Source organism: Nilaparvata lugens, chromosome X (assembly GCF_014356525.2).
Source record: "Nilaparvata lugens isolate BPH chromosome X, ASM1435652v1, whole genome shotgun sequence".
NCBI classification, from domain to species: Eukaryota; Metazoa; Arthropoda; class Insecta; order Hemiptera; family Delphacidae; genus Nilaparvata; species Nilaparvata lugens.
Genome location: NC_052518.1, coordinates 103,576,275 through 103,591,436, shown reverse-complemented (window position 1 = coordinate 103,591,436; position 15,162 = coordinate 103,576,275). Strand labels below are relative to the sequence as shown.

Below are 15,162 nucleotides of genomic sequence, written 5' to 3'. Positions count from 1 at the left end.
CATCCACTTGTTATTCTTCTTCTTGTTTTTATCTTCTCTCATGATCATGATGTTGATTATGATTATTATGAGAGGAAGTGTGAGAGAAAGAGAATGGAATAGAATAGAATGACTGCCTTTATTTTATACCTGGGAGGGCGGACTGAGAAAAAGAGAAGGAGATAGTGAAAGAGGAAGAGAAGAAGTAAAACATCTCCAACTCCTCTATCTTCTTCTTCTTATCTTCTACTTGTTCATCTACTTCTACTTCTTCATCACTAATAATTATCTCCTCTTTCTTCTTCTCGTCTTCTACTTGTTCATCATCTTCTTCATCACCAATGATTCAAATGCGGCGCGAACATCTATTGATTTGGGAACGGGAAAGTAGCGAAACCCCCCGGGAAAATCTGGAAACTCTGGGAAAACTAACTCATAAATCTGCTGATAGACATCATCACTTGACTCATTTTCCAAAATTTTTCACATTTATTCAATTTTCACTAATAAATAGGTGACAAATAGGCATAAAAATGCTATAAACTGAAAATCAAATGTGTCCTCTGTCGACTAGTTCATGAACATTTCTGGAATTTCCTCCTTTTAACGAACACAATGGCTTTAGAATCAACTAGTTTTGTAACTCTCGCCAGAGAAATGTGCGTTCTGTTCAAATTCAAATTTATTGATTCTCAAAAAAATATACAACACTTTCAAGACAAAAAATATATATATTTAAGAATCTACACCTGCAAAGAAACCCTGTGCGCAGGTGTGAGTTGCAATATAAATGTTTTTCAAAAATATTTAACAAAAATGATCCAAAACAAATTTCTTGAAAAAAAATACAGAATAATAACTAGTACTTAATAATAAAGAGGATACTAAAAATAAAGGAACGGAAGGAGAAAAGACGGAAAAGGCCAAGAAGAAAGAAGAAGACGAAGAAGAAGGAGAATGAAGAAGAAGAGAACGGTAAGAGGTAGGTAAGTCAACTGCAACCATGGAGTAGACGAAAATTAGTTTATTTAAAACAATTTTTCCTCGATTTTATTTGCTATTATCCATTTATCTATGTCTGATCTAAGCCTTTGGTTTATGTTTGTTTTTCAAGAATATTTAAGGGAATGTGGTTTATTAATTTATTGGAAATATAAGAAAACTGTCTCCTACACACATTCAAGTCCATTCTGACAAATTGGAAAATGTCTCGCGCGGGGCGCAAGCCCAAAAGAGATTCTCGAGGTTCAAATAAATTTTTATTTTTTATAATATATAGTACCAAATTTTTTATGAAAAGTTGTCGAACTGTTAAAACCTTGAACTCCCTGAATAAATCTTTTGTTGGAAAAAGTCTGGGTTTGCCTAGAATAGTTTTTAAAAGATGTTTTTGAATAATGAAAAGTTTTGTGAAATGCGCATTCAAAGCTCCCCCCCAAGCGGATATATTGAAAAGCGGATTGAGCATACGAATAATAGATTAGTTTAGCTATTTTTATATTGCTCAGTTGTCTAATTTGGTGAAATTTGTAGATAAGGAATTTTAGTTTGGAACACATGTTATTAATTTGATTATCCCACCTTAAGTGTGGATCCAACAAGATACCCAGGAACTTAACTTTTTTTTCTTTTTGAATTTTCTGACAAGAACAGCAGCTAAGAAGTCTATGGTCGTTACAGTTTAATCGATGGATTTTTATACTGTCTATTGTTCGTGGTTGAGTAAGGGAATTTGGTGAAAATAACATGAAGACGCTTTTAGTTGTGTTGAGGGTTAATATGTGTTGATTAAGCCAAGAGAAAGCCAATCTGAGTCCACTTTCCGCTGCAATTTTTACATCATCCCATGAGTTTTCAAATGCAGCGCGTGCATCCATTGATTTCGGAACGGGAGGTGAATGTGAGAAGGTAATAGAGAACCTTGATTGAAGTGGCCACTTCCACAGTATTGTAGTGATTCAATGTGCTAACGATTATTTCCTCCACAGAATGAGAAAGATACTGATTGAGGAATCAAGAAATTCTGGGATTCACGGTTACTCAAGTATGAAACCTTAAGTTTTGTACTAAAATCAATAATCCTAATTCAATAGTAAATCACTATTGGAATATCTCATTTTATTAGATTAGTGGCATTACTCTGTTGAATCAGAATAATGCTTCCAGAAAATTTCATATATATATTCAAAACTTGATATTTAGCTGATAATTACATTTCTTAAAAGTTAAGGACTGTGCACATTTACAGAACGCACATTTCTCTGGCGAGAGTTACAGAACTAGTTGATTCTAAAGCCATTGTGTTCGTTTAAAGGAGGAAATTCCAGAAATGTTCATGAACTAGTCGACAGAGGACACATTTGATATAATTTTATATAATTTTCTTTTTATATAATTTTCTTGCTTATTTGTCACATATTTATTAGTGAATATTGAAAAAATGTGAAAAATTTTGGAAAATGAGTCAAGTGATGATGTCTATCGGCAGCTTTATGAGTTAGTTTTCCCAGAGTTTCCTGATTTTCCCGGGGGGTTTCGCTAATTTCCCGTTCCGAAATCAATGAATGTTGGCGCCGCATTTGAATCATAAAAGATGGGGTAATAGATGAACAAGAAAGAAGATAAGGAGACGAAAGAGGAATCGGAGGTGTTTTACTTCTTCTCTTCCTCTTACACTAGTGATGATGAAAAACAAGAATAAGAAGAGAAAGAGGAAGAAGATGAAGAAGAAGAATAAGAAGAGGAGAGAAAACATAGAGACGTTTCTCTTATGTTCCTCTTCCCCACCATCAAATAATAAACATGATAATCATTACCAACTACACGATTTTGATAATTATAATTAGAGTTTGATGAAGAGGTGGTGGGGTGAGGAGGAGGAGGAGGAGGAGGAGGAGGAGGTGGAAGAGAAGGAGAAGGAGGAGGATGATGGAGAGCAGAGGAAGGAAGAAAGAAGGGGAAGAAGAATACTCAATGGAGGAGTAGATTATTTATGGAAACAGTTCTGATGGGAGTTGGCATAAGAAGCTCATCCCATCTTTGAGTGACATATCAGTTCAGTCACTGATTTTCTAATGTATTATTTTAAAACATGTGAGAAGTCCAGAAACAAATTTTTCATACAAAATTTCCTTGTGCTAGATACAGAGTGGCCCAAGAACTCAGATCAATAGTAAATCACTATTGGAATGTCTTTTTTTATCAGATTAATGGCATTACTCTGATGAATCAGAATAATGCTTCCAAAAAAATTCCATAAATCAAGGCTGTATGGAATTGTGATATAGTTCTTAAAACTAATATCACATTACTTTATCACATTTTGGTGTGACTACCTGGAGTGCGGGACAGTCCGCATTAACAGAACGCACATTTCTCTGGCGAGAGTTACAAAATTAGTTTATTTTGAAGCCATTGTGTTCGTTAAAAGGAGGAAATTCCAGAAATGTTCATGAACTAGTCGACAGAGGACACATTTGATTTTCATTTTATATCATTTTCTTGCTTATTTGTCACCTCTTTATTATTGAAAATTGAATAAATGTGAAAAATTTTGGAAAATGAGTCAAGTGATGATGTCTATCGGCAGCTTTATGAGTTAGTTTTCCCAGAGTTTCCAGATTTTCCCGGGGGGTTTCGCTACTTTCCCGTTCCAAAATCAATAGATGTTCGCGCCGCATTTGAATCATTGGTGATGAAGAAGATGATGAACTAGTAGAAGACGAGAAGAAGAAAGGGGAGATAATTATGAGTGAAGATTATATACAAGAAGAAGAATAAGAAGGAGAAAATGAAGAAGAAAAAAAAAGAAGGAGAAGAAGAAGAAGAAAAAAGAAGAAGATGAAGAAGAAGGAGAAGAAGAAGAAGTGGAAGAAGAAAAAGAAGGAGAGGGAAAGGAAGGAGAAGAGAGAAAACATGGAGCCGTTTCTCTCATGTTTCTCTTCCTCTCCCTCCAATGATAAACATGATAATCATAATCAACTACATGATAATCATTATTAGAGTTTGATGATGAGGTGGTGGGGTGAGGAGGATGAGGAGGACGAAGTGGAGGATGATGGTGTGGGAAGAAGAAGAAGAATTAGATTAGTAGAAGAAGGAGTAGATTTACATCATGAAAACAGATCTGATGTGAGTTGGCATAAGAAGCTCATCCTATCTTTCAGTGACATATGAATAGATAGAAGCCAATCAAATTATACATAGAAGCGAAATGGCACTGATTCATTCAATCACTCACTCATTCATTCATAATCAACAGAAATAAAAATTCAATGAACCGAATTTTTTCAAATTTGGCATGTATGTTCAGTCGGCATCACACTAGAGGTGCACCAAGAACAGATAAGACGAAATTCTCGAAGATACGCCCATAATCCGCGTTATCCTGCGTTCTATAAGCCATTTAAAAAACTAATCAACAGATCATGTTCAAAATTGATACGAAAGTTCAGCTAGGGTCTAGAAATTTTGACTCGAGAGGACTTGAGAATATTACGTGCAAGATAGGCGGTTCCACTGAGCTTTCCCAGCATTCTTTCTGCGTTTTCTCAGATTTTTCAAAAACCATTTCACAAAAAATGTTCAATTTTGTATTTCACTATTTGACGTTGGAAGCAAGCTCGAATGAAGAATGCAGACGAGAAAAGCGAGTCTGCTGTTCTCATCTCTGGATGATTCAGCTCGGGGATGCAGGTGGCGGAGCCCCCCTTGCTAGACGGATATCCTTATCTTCTTTCTTGTTCATCTATTACCCCATCTTTTATTATTCAAATGCAGCGCGTACATCCATTGATTTCAGAACGGGAGGTGGATGTGAGAAGGTAATAGATAACCTTGATTAAAGTGGCCACTTCCACAGAGAAAGATACTGATTGAGGAATCAAGAAATTCTGGGATTCACGGTTACTCAAGTATGAAACCTTAAGTTATGTTACTGAAATCAATAATCCTAGATCAATAGTGAATCACTATTGGAATATCTCATTTTATTAGATTAGTGGCATTACTCTGTTGAATCAGAATAATGCTTCCAGAAAATTTCATATATATATATATTCCAAACTTGATATTTAACTGATTATTACATTTCTTAAAAGCTAAGGACTGTGCACATTTACAGAACGCACATTTCTCTGGCGAGAGTTACAAAATTAGTTGATTCTAAAGCCATTGTGTTCGTTTAAAGGAGGAAATTCCAGAAATGTTCATGAACTAGTCGACAGAGGACACATTTGATTTTCATTTTATATAATTTTCTTGCTTATTTGTCACATATTTATTAGTGAATATTGAAAAAATGTGAAAAATTTTGGAAAATGAGTCAAGTGATGATGTCTATCGGCAGCTTTATGAGTTAGTTTTCCCAGAGTTTCCTGATTTTCCCGGGGGGTTTCGCTACTTTCCCGTTCCGAAATCAATGAATGTTGGCGCCGCATTTGAATCATAAAAGATGGGGTAGTAGATGAACAAGAAAGAAGATAAGGAGACGAAAGAGGAGATTATCACGAGTGATGATGAAAAACAAGAATAAGAAGAGAAAGAGGAAGAAGATGAAGAAGAAGAATAAGAAGAGGAAGAAGAAGAATAAGAAGAGGAAGAAGAAGCGGAGAGAAAACATAGAGACGTTTCTCTTATGTTCCTCTTCCCCACCATCAAATAATAAACATGATAATCATTACCAACTACACGATTTTGATAATTATAATTAGAGTTTGATGAAGAGGTGGTGGGGTGAGGAGGAGGAGGAGGAGGAGGAGGAGGAGGAGGAGGAGGAGGAGGAGGAGGAGGAGGAGGAGGAGGTGGTGGAGAAGGAGGAGGAGGAGGATGAGGGAGAGCAGAGGAAGGAAGAAAGAAGGGGAAGAAGAATACTCAATGGAGGAGTAGATTATTTATGGAAACAGTTCTGATGGGAGTTGGCATAAGAAGCTCATCCCATCTTTGAGTGACATATCAATTCAGTCACTGATTTTCTAATGTATTATTTTAAAACATGAGAGAAGTCCACAAACAAATTTTTCATACAAAATTTTCTTGTGCTAGATACAGAGTGGCCCAAGAACTTAGATCAATAGTAAATCACTATTGGAATGTCTTTTTTTATCAGATTAATGGCATTACTCTGTTGGATCAGAATAATGCTTCCAAAAAAATTCCATAAATCAAGGCTGTATGGAATTGTGATATAGTTCTTAAAACTAAAATCACATTACTTTATCACATTTTGGTGTGACTACCTGTAGTGTGGGACAGTCCGCATTAAAAGAACGCACATTTCTCTGGCGAGAGTTACAAAATTAGTTTATTTTGAAGCCATTGTGTTCGTTAAAAGGAGGAAATTCCAGAAATGTTCATGAACTAGTCGACAGAGGACACATTTGATTTTCATTTTATATCATTTTCTTGCTTATTTGTCACCTCTTTATTATTGAAAATTGAATAAATGTGAAAAAATTTGGAAATTGAGTCAAGTGATGATGTCTATCGGCTGCTTTATGAGTTAGTTTTCCCAGAGTTTCCAGATTTTCCCGGGGGGTTTCGCTACTTTCCCGTTCCAAAATCAATAGATATTCGCGCCGCATTTGAATCATTGGTGATGAAGAAGATGATGAACTAGTAGAAGACGAGAAGAAGAAAGGGGATATAATTATGAGTGAAGATTATATACAAGAAGAAGAATAAGAAGGAGAAAATGAAGAAGAAGAAAAAAAAGAAGAAGAAGAAGAAGAAGAAGAAAAAAGAAGAAGATGAAGAATAAGGAGAAGAAGAAGAAGTGGAAGAAGAAAAAGAAGGAGAGGGAAAGGAAGGAGAAGAGAGAAAACATGGAGCCGTTTCTCTCATGTTTCTCTTCCTCTCCCTCCAATGATAAACATGATAATCATAATCAACTACATGATAATCATTATTAGAGTTTGATGATGAGGTGGTGGGGTGAGGAGGATGAGGAGGACGAAGTGGAGGATGATGGTGTGGAGAAGAAGAAGAAGAAGAATTAGATTAGAAGAAGAAGGAGTAGATTTACATCATGGAAACAGATCTGATGTGAGTTGGCATAAGAAGCTCATCCCATCTTCAAGTGACATATCAGTCCAGTCACTATAGACATTGATGCTTGCAATTTATATTGTAGCTCTGATTTTCTAATGTATTATTTGAATACATGAGAGAAGTCCAGAACCAATTTTTTCATTCAATATTTCCTTGTGCTAGATACAGAGTGGCCCAAGAAACTCGTATTCTCGGTAAATTTTTCAGTTTTCAGCTATTTCCGCCAAATCCAGTAATCGGACAGATAAATTTTCTCGCGCTTTTTTTACTTTCCTTGCTCTATTACCATAGGTAAGGAAAGTATTGCTTTCCAAAAAAATTTAACGTACCCTAATTTCATGTTTCCTATACGTTTCATTACTTTCCTTGCCCTATTACCATAGGTAAGGAAAGTATTGCTTTCCAAAAAAAATTAAGGTACCCTAATTTCATGTTTTCTATACGTTTCAAGGTCATCTGAGTCCAAAAACATGATTTTTGGGTGTTGGTCTGTGTGTGTCTGTGAACACGATAACTCCATTCCTAATTAACCGATTGACTTGAAATTTCAAACTTAAGGTCCTTATACTATGAGGATCCGACAATAAGAAATTCAATGAAATTCAATTCAAAATGGTGGAAAAAATGGCGGATAATGGCTAAAAAACCATATTTTTCACGGTTTTCTCGAAAACGGCTCAAACGATTTTCTTCAAATTAATACCCTAGATAGCTATTTATAAGCCTCATCAACTGACATGAGTCTCATTTCTGGGAAAATTGCAGGAGCTCCGTAATATTCCTGAGAAGAATGAATTTTGTTAAATTTCTATCACGATTTTCTCAAAAATGACTTGACCGATTTTTTTCAAATTCATACCCTGTATAATTATTTATCAGCTCTATTAACTGGCATGAGTCTCCTTCCTGGGAAACCAACAGGGGTTCCATCCCATCCCTGAGAAATTTACTTTGTAACCTCCTTCTCGTGGGTGAGGTAGGTAGGTAGAGCAGTTTATTCAAAAGAACACATGTCGATATTTTTTATTTGTAGAACAGCTGTTTTGACAACTTTTAAAAAATCCTCAAATTTCATAATTCAAACAAAGGAAAATGTACTCTGAAAATAATAACAATAGTATTATCATAGTTTTAATTATTTAGCCGCCAATCGGCATAATGTTATTCTCCGAAATTATAGGCCTACTCGTTTAAGAATGTGGCTTATAGATCAATGAGCAAGGAAATTTGTGTGAGTGTACCACATCAGATTTTTAGATTATAAAATTCTGAATAAAATGAGATCATTCGGAACCTTCTATCTCCAATGAGTACTGAATTATTATTTTTCAAAAATGAGTAAAATTTCAAGAAAATCAATATCTTCCGATTGGTAGGCCTACCATAAAGGTAATAGAGAACCCTGATTTGAAGTGGCAGTGTGGTAGTGTGTAAAAATTTGTCTGAGCGTATTTTTGTGCTCTACAAACTGAGACCAGGTAGAGCGCTCTATCCTATATAGATCTCAAGGTACATCTGAGAACAATGCTTCTTTTATTGTGAAAAATATCTAACTTTAAGCTTCAACAGTCATCACCAACTGCAATGTCCTCACATTTATATTTCGCACAATGATATAAGTTCATGAGATTATGTTATATGAGAATCACCCATTTTAGTATTCCCTAGTGGAGAGGCGCGCATAAGGACACTCAAGTATCAAAATTTCAAACACTTATAACTTTTGACACAATGCTCGGATCTCATCATACTAAAAAATAATCTTTCTTTCATTCTTCTCGGCTCGTCAAGGCGGTACATATCATAACTTATGAATTCTCTTAAATTTATATAATTATATAAAAGCGAAATGGCACTCACTGACTGACTGACTGACTCACTCACTCACTCACTCACACACTCACTCGCAGAACTAAAAATCTACCAGACCAAAAACGTTCAAATTTGGTAGGTATGTTCAGTTGGCCCTTTGGAGGCGCACTAAGAACGGATTTGAAAAAAATTCCAAAGATACGCCCAAAATCTGCGTTTTTCCAGCGTTTTTTAGCGTTTTCTCAGCTTTATCGACAACAAACGAACAGAAAATGTTCAAATTCAGTACATAAGCTCAGCTAGGGTGTAATAATGTTGTGTTAGAAGGAATTTGCAATAATGTCTAAGACACGCCCAAAATTAGCGTTTTTTTTAGATTTATCGAGTACAAATGAACAGAAAATGTTCAAATTTACTACAGAAGCTCAGCTGGGGTGTAATAATGTTGTGTTAGAAGGAATTTGAAATAACGCAAAAGATACGCCCAAAATTAGCGGTTTTTTGCGTTTTCTCAGTTCTTTCATCAAGTAATAGACAGAAAATGTTCAAATTTGGTACAGAGGTTTAGCTATGGTCTAAAAATTTTGTCATGAGGTGACTTTAATATTTTATCGAAGATACGCCCAAAATCAGCGTTTTTACAACGTTTTTCTCAGCTTTTCTGCGTTTTCTCAGTACTTTGACTTTCTGATGGAATGAAGCATGCTCAAATGAAAAATGCAGGCGAGCCCGCTGATCTCATTTCCGGACGATCCAGTCGGGGATCCAGGGGGCGGAGCCCCCTGGCTAGACGGATATGGCGAGCGAAGCGAGCCTGACGGCTAGTCTAATGTATAATTTTACAAGTTTACGCATTTCCCTACGATTATTTTAGCAGTTTTAGTGTTGTATGTGATATCTACAGTTACAACTAACTCTTGTTCAACAATAATTGTTAATTATTGACAAAGGAATGTTTTGAACACAATTTCTAACTCTGTTGCTTTGTTTAGATCAGTCAGGGGGTGAACATATCAGATGTCCCCATTCCCTACCCCTTGTGCTATGGGATGAGGGTGGTTTGAAAGTTGCATTTTCAGCTTTTTGCTTCCAGGTTTATATCCTGATGACGATGCGTTCAACCGACATGACTAGCTATTCGAAAATGGAGCTTGATAAATTCTCTACAATTTTTGTGATATTTCCAACAATTTTCGAGATATTCGCTCTTGAAAGTGTGAACTTGTTGAAATAACAGATTTTTATCCAATGTTTTCCTCTTTCAGAGCTTATAACTCTCTTAACAATGAATCGTAGAAATCAATGATTATTGTTGGTTTGTAGAGAATTACATTGTCTTCAATTTGATGTATTATTTCACTATTTCATGTTTTCTAATCATTTTTGTAGCAGCTTCAATGTGGGGGAAAACATGTTTCTCAAAAAATGTCACACCTTCAAGAGCGGATATCTCAAAAACTATAGCGGATATAGAAAACATTGCTTGTTCAATTTTGTAGGAAATTATGTGAGCTTCAATTTTGTATAGGATAGTTATGTCCGTAAGATGCATAGTTTTCGAGTTATAGATAGATAGATAGATAGATAGATAGATAGATAGATAGGTAAAGAATTTATTGATACTCATAACAAAAAGCACAATTACAATTCCAAAGCAATAACAAAAATTCAATTGGCATGGCACATGCCGTCAGCCAGAGTTGGTAGTTTATCTGTATCATATCATATCAATTTTTCGATAAGCTGATTTCTCGAAATTCTAAATTATTTCGGACAACATCTTATCGATACTCTATGCATTCAATCGCTCCGAATGAAAGCTATCAATTTTAGAAAAGAAAAATTCATCATCAGACCTTAGCGCATCATATAATTATTCTAAATGGCAGCAAGACTTCTCAAATCATTCACCCAATAAATACATTTAGTTTGATTTGCATGTATAAAAATGAGAAAGAAAGACACAACAAAATAAATAAATGTATACAACTGTATCTCTAATTACATAAATTACAATAATTCTACGGTACTATAAATGTCATGGGATATATAACCCTCATGTTGTTCTCAGTAATTGAACTCTGAAACCAATTGCTCCCGATACTTCAAAGCCTCGTCAATATAGCCCACCAATCTTCTCCAGTTTTCACCATTCAGGTATCTAAGTATAGTTTCCTCTTCTATAATCCAGCGACCGAACCATTTCATCCGAAACTCTCCCAGTACTGTGCATCGACCCAAGAAGTGGCATGTGTCTTCTATCTCCCTGTTATTGCAAAGTGAACATATATAGCTGTTATCATTCCTATCTACCCTGAAATTCAGAGGTAACAGGGACCCTCTCACTCTGAATATCATACTGATAAAACGTCTCTTGTTTTCGTCATTAATATAATCTCTTCCAATTGTATGCGACGTTCTTAGTCTCTGATACATTGAGTGGAACTGCGAAGTTGCGGCCCTATTCCACCAAGTTTCTATCAATCTGTCACGTATCCGTTCAATGATAATTTCACATCCATTTCTCCATAAACTAGGCTGGGTCACTGGATCAATCCAGTCCATATTGTATTGCACATACAAATGTTTCCAATCCTTGTACCATCCACATTTGCTTTGCGCCATCAATCTTGTTATTCTTCCTGTGAATCTGAACTCAGGTAGGTTTATAGTCTTTACTATATACTTCACATTCATTCTCAAAGTATCTAGCCATAAAACGCCCTCCCCACTCTCCAGATACAATATATAATTAGGTGTGTTCATTGGTAAGCAAAACAGTCTTTTAAGAAAGAATCTATGAAAGCATTCTAGTTGCTCTCTCTGTTGGTACCCCCATACCTCTGCGGCATATGTAACCGTGGCCTTGCTCACCGCATTAAAAACTTGCCGTTTCGTTGATACTGGGACATCATTGTTTGTAATTAACTTCCCCCACAAACTATTCACACCATATTTTGCTGCTGACACTTTAGCTTTAAAGTGACTAGTCAATGATAGTGCGGATGTGAATGTAACACCTAAGTACTTGTATTATTTGACTACTTCTCCTCTCCAAACCTCCACTTCTCATTCCTGCGCAATCTACCCCCCTTCCTGAACACCATCATTTTTGACTTATCTCCATTCACTGTCAAGTTCCAGCGGCTACAATAATCCTTCAGTCTGTCAATCATACTTTGCATTTTATGAATACTGTCGGTGAATATTACTAAGTCATCCGCATAAAGAAGTGCGTTCATATCGTGACCTCCAATCCTTAGGCCTCCACCGATACATTCACAGATATCATATGTAAATATGGAGAATAAAATCGGGGACAACAAACAGCCCTGTTTTAAGCCGCTTTCAAACTGAATATCTTCTGTCAGCCCTTTCTCGCACCACACAGCAGATGATACATTATCATACAAGCCTCTCATCATTTGGACAAACTTATTCGATACACCTATCTCTAATAATCTATAAAATAATGCTTCTCGATCAATCGAGTCGAAGGCAGATTTGAAATCGACGTAGAAACAGTATACTCTTCTATTCTTTTCTGACACAGAATATTTAATCGAATTATACAGAACATTAATGTTATCCACAGATGAGTATCCTTTTCTGAAGCCGGCTTGATTCTCCCTAATGGTGTTTGTATGCTTCACATATTTTTCCAGCCTATTCAATAAACATCCCACAAAAATTTTATAAATTGAGTTTGTGAATGATATGGCTCTATAATTCTTGGGATCTCTCGAGTCCCCTTTCTTATGCAGTGGGAAAATCATTGACTTTTTGAAGGCATCTGGGGCAATACCTGCTTTGTAAACTTTATTAAAAAAATTACACATTAACTGTTTATATGCTGCAGGTGCTATTTTATAAAACTCGCCAGAAATTCGATCTTCACCTGGAGCCTTTCCATTTCTCAATTTTTTCAATGATAAGTTGACTTCATTTATATCAATAGCCCTGTCCAGTAACTCATTTTTGCTGAAGGGCTCCGCGTACAACGTTGGGCCACTCGACCGTGAGGGATTATAAAACACTTTATAATGACATACCCATTTCTCTGGCTTTATATTTACATTTTTGACTGTGTTTGATCCTTTAAATTCACGTACTAATTCCCAGAAATGTTTTGAGTCCCGTATTGATTTCAGTTTTGTTTTCACCTGCTCCCAGTAAGCATTTTTCTTAATATTACAAGTTTCCTTGTACTCCTTAACCACCGCCAAATAGTCTTTTTTAACTTGCGTGGAGTTGGTTCTCCTAAATATTTTCAGAAAGGAAAACATCCTATTTCTTATTTTTTCGCACTGTCTGTCATACCAGGCGTTTTTCTTGAATTTATTATTTGTTTGATTGGACTCATTTTTGAAGTTAGTGGCGTCATATATAAGCTCCCTCAACTTAATACTAGCTTCATTTATATTCTCTGGCAATAATACATTTCTACATCTGAGATCTAACTTTTCTATAAATAAACTATTTCCGTTTTTTCTACTCCAAAATAATTTTGGTGCTATTGGCAAACAACAATTATTCTCTAGAGGTTCACTACATTCACAGTTAACGGTCAAACATAAGGGTAAATGATCCGAGAAGCTCGCTGGTATGACACTAAAATATTTTGCTAAACTTAAACTATCTAAACCAACACAACATAGGTCGATTACTGACGCTCCTCTATTATTAATAAATGTGAATTCTCCCAAAGCATCTCCCATCACTCTACCATTTAATATAACAAAATTTAACTCCTCACAAAGGTTTATAATTTTTCTCCCTTTTCTATTAAACACTTTATCTTTAGATGTGCGCTCATACTCTATATCTGTGCTATCAATTGAGATTTGAGTTGGCAAGCACTGCGCCTCTCCCACCCGGCCATTCATATCACCTACAATAATCATACTACTAGTCTCATCACAGGAGACCAAGAAATCATACAGAGCACAGTAATCAAATTCCCATTCACTCTCTAGACCTCCACTCAAATAAACTGGAACTATGCACAAATTATTTTCCAACATAAATAAAACTTCTCTTCCATTTGATTTTTCTATCCTTATAGAGTTTTTCCACCTGTCCCTAAAGGCTATTAGTTGTCCCTTCTTAGCTCTACCAAATCTACTATCCCTTGTAGCAAACTCCCATGAGAAAATATATCCTTTCAAAAAATGTTCATAAATAATTTGTTCTCCTTCCTCTATGAAAGTTTCTAACAACACAAAGCATTCATATTCCCTCAAGAAATTGAATAGTTCAAAGTGACACTTACTCTTTAATCCTGCTATATTATAAACTAAAATGTTCAAGTCTTTTGTATATTGTGAGCCTACAAGCTGGCCGACGGCATCACCTCAGGCCTCCTCATTCCTTTCTGCCGACACCATCACATTATTCGCCGATCTGCGTAGTATACTATTGACAGTCACTCCATCACATCCCAGCACTTGTTGTAGTTTATCCTCGCCACTGTGGGTGCCGCATTTCAGTCCGTTCTCATCCCATCGAAACGCCACGTTGCCGACTATTAGACGATCATGCTGATCAGTTTTCGAGTTATATGCAATAAATAAAAAAATGGTACCTTCGAACTACCTCCAACCCCTTAGCACAGGTGGTAGCGGTGGGAGATTCCTTACTTCCCTCACTCCATGTATTGCTTTTCAAATTATATGCTCGATGTGCGTTATGAGGACAATAATGGGATTTAGTTCCTGGTGCCCTCAAATATGTATATTTCCAAATAAATAAATCAAATCAAATCCATTTATTGCCAACGACAAGTACCTATAAAACAAGTATAGGCCACGTCATAAAACCACAATCATTGTTATACATTTTTATCACAAAAAAAAACACTTTTTTCTAATTAGAAACTGTGTTTACAATCATGAATATTTTAGCTTTAAAATGAATAATTTTTAAATTGTGATATTATAAATTAATAAAAACAATATAAAAACTTGTAGTACCCTTTATAATTAAAAACTTCAAAATATTTCAAAAAATATGAAATATTTATAATTTTCGACTTGAAAGTTATGGTCGAAACTACTCGTTGAAATATTCTAAAGTATTTAATAATAAAGGGTACTACAAGTATTTATTAATTTATAATATCTCAAATATCATCACAATTTATAAATTATTGATATTAAAGCTAAAATATTCATTCAGATTGTAAAAGCAGTTTCTAATTAAAAAATCTTCAATTCTTAATTTAAAACCTTTCACAGCCAAGTCTCTAAAATGTTTAATGGTAATTGGTTGAAGAATCTAATTGCACACGCCCTAAAACTCACACGACTAAATAAATAATAAACA

The 15,162-nt window shown here is 35.4% G+C and overlaps 1 protein-coding gene across 1 annotated transcript in view; it reads left to right on the top strand.

Annotated features, from left to right (window-relative positions):
* The window catches only part of LOC111049569 (nucleolar and coiled-body phosphoprotein 1), a 64,951-nt gene that overhangs the window by 16,127 nt on the left and 33,662 nt on the right, over positions 1–15,162 (top strand). The gene's annotated exons all lie outside the window — the stretch shown is intronic.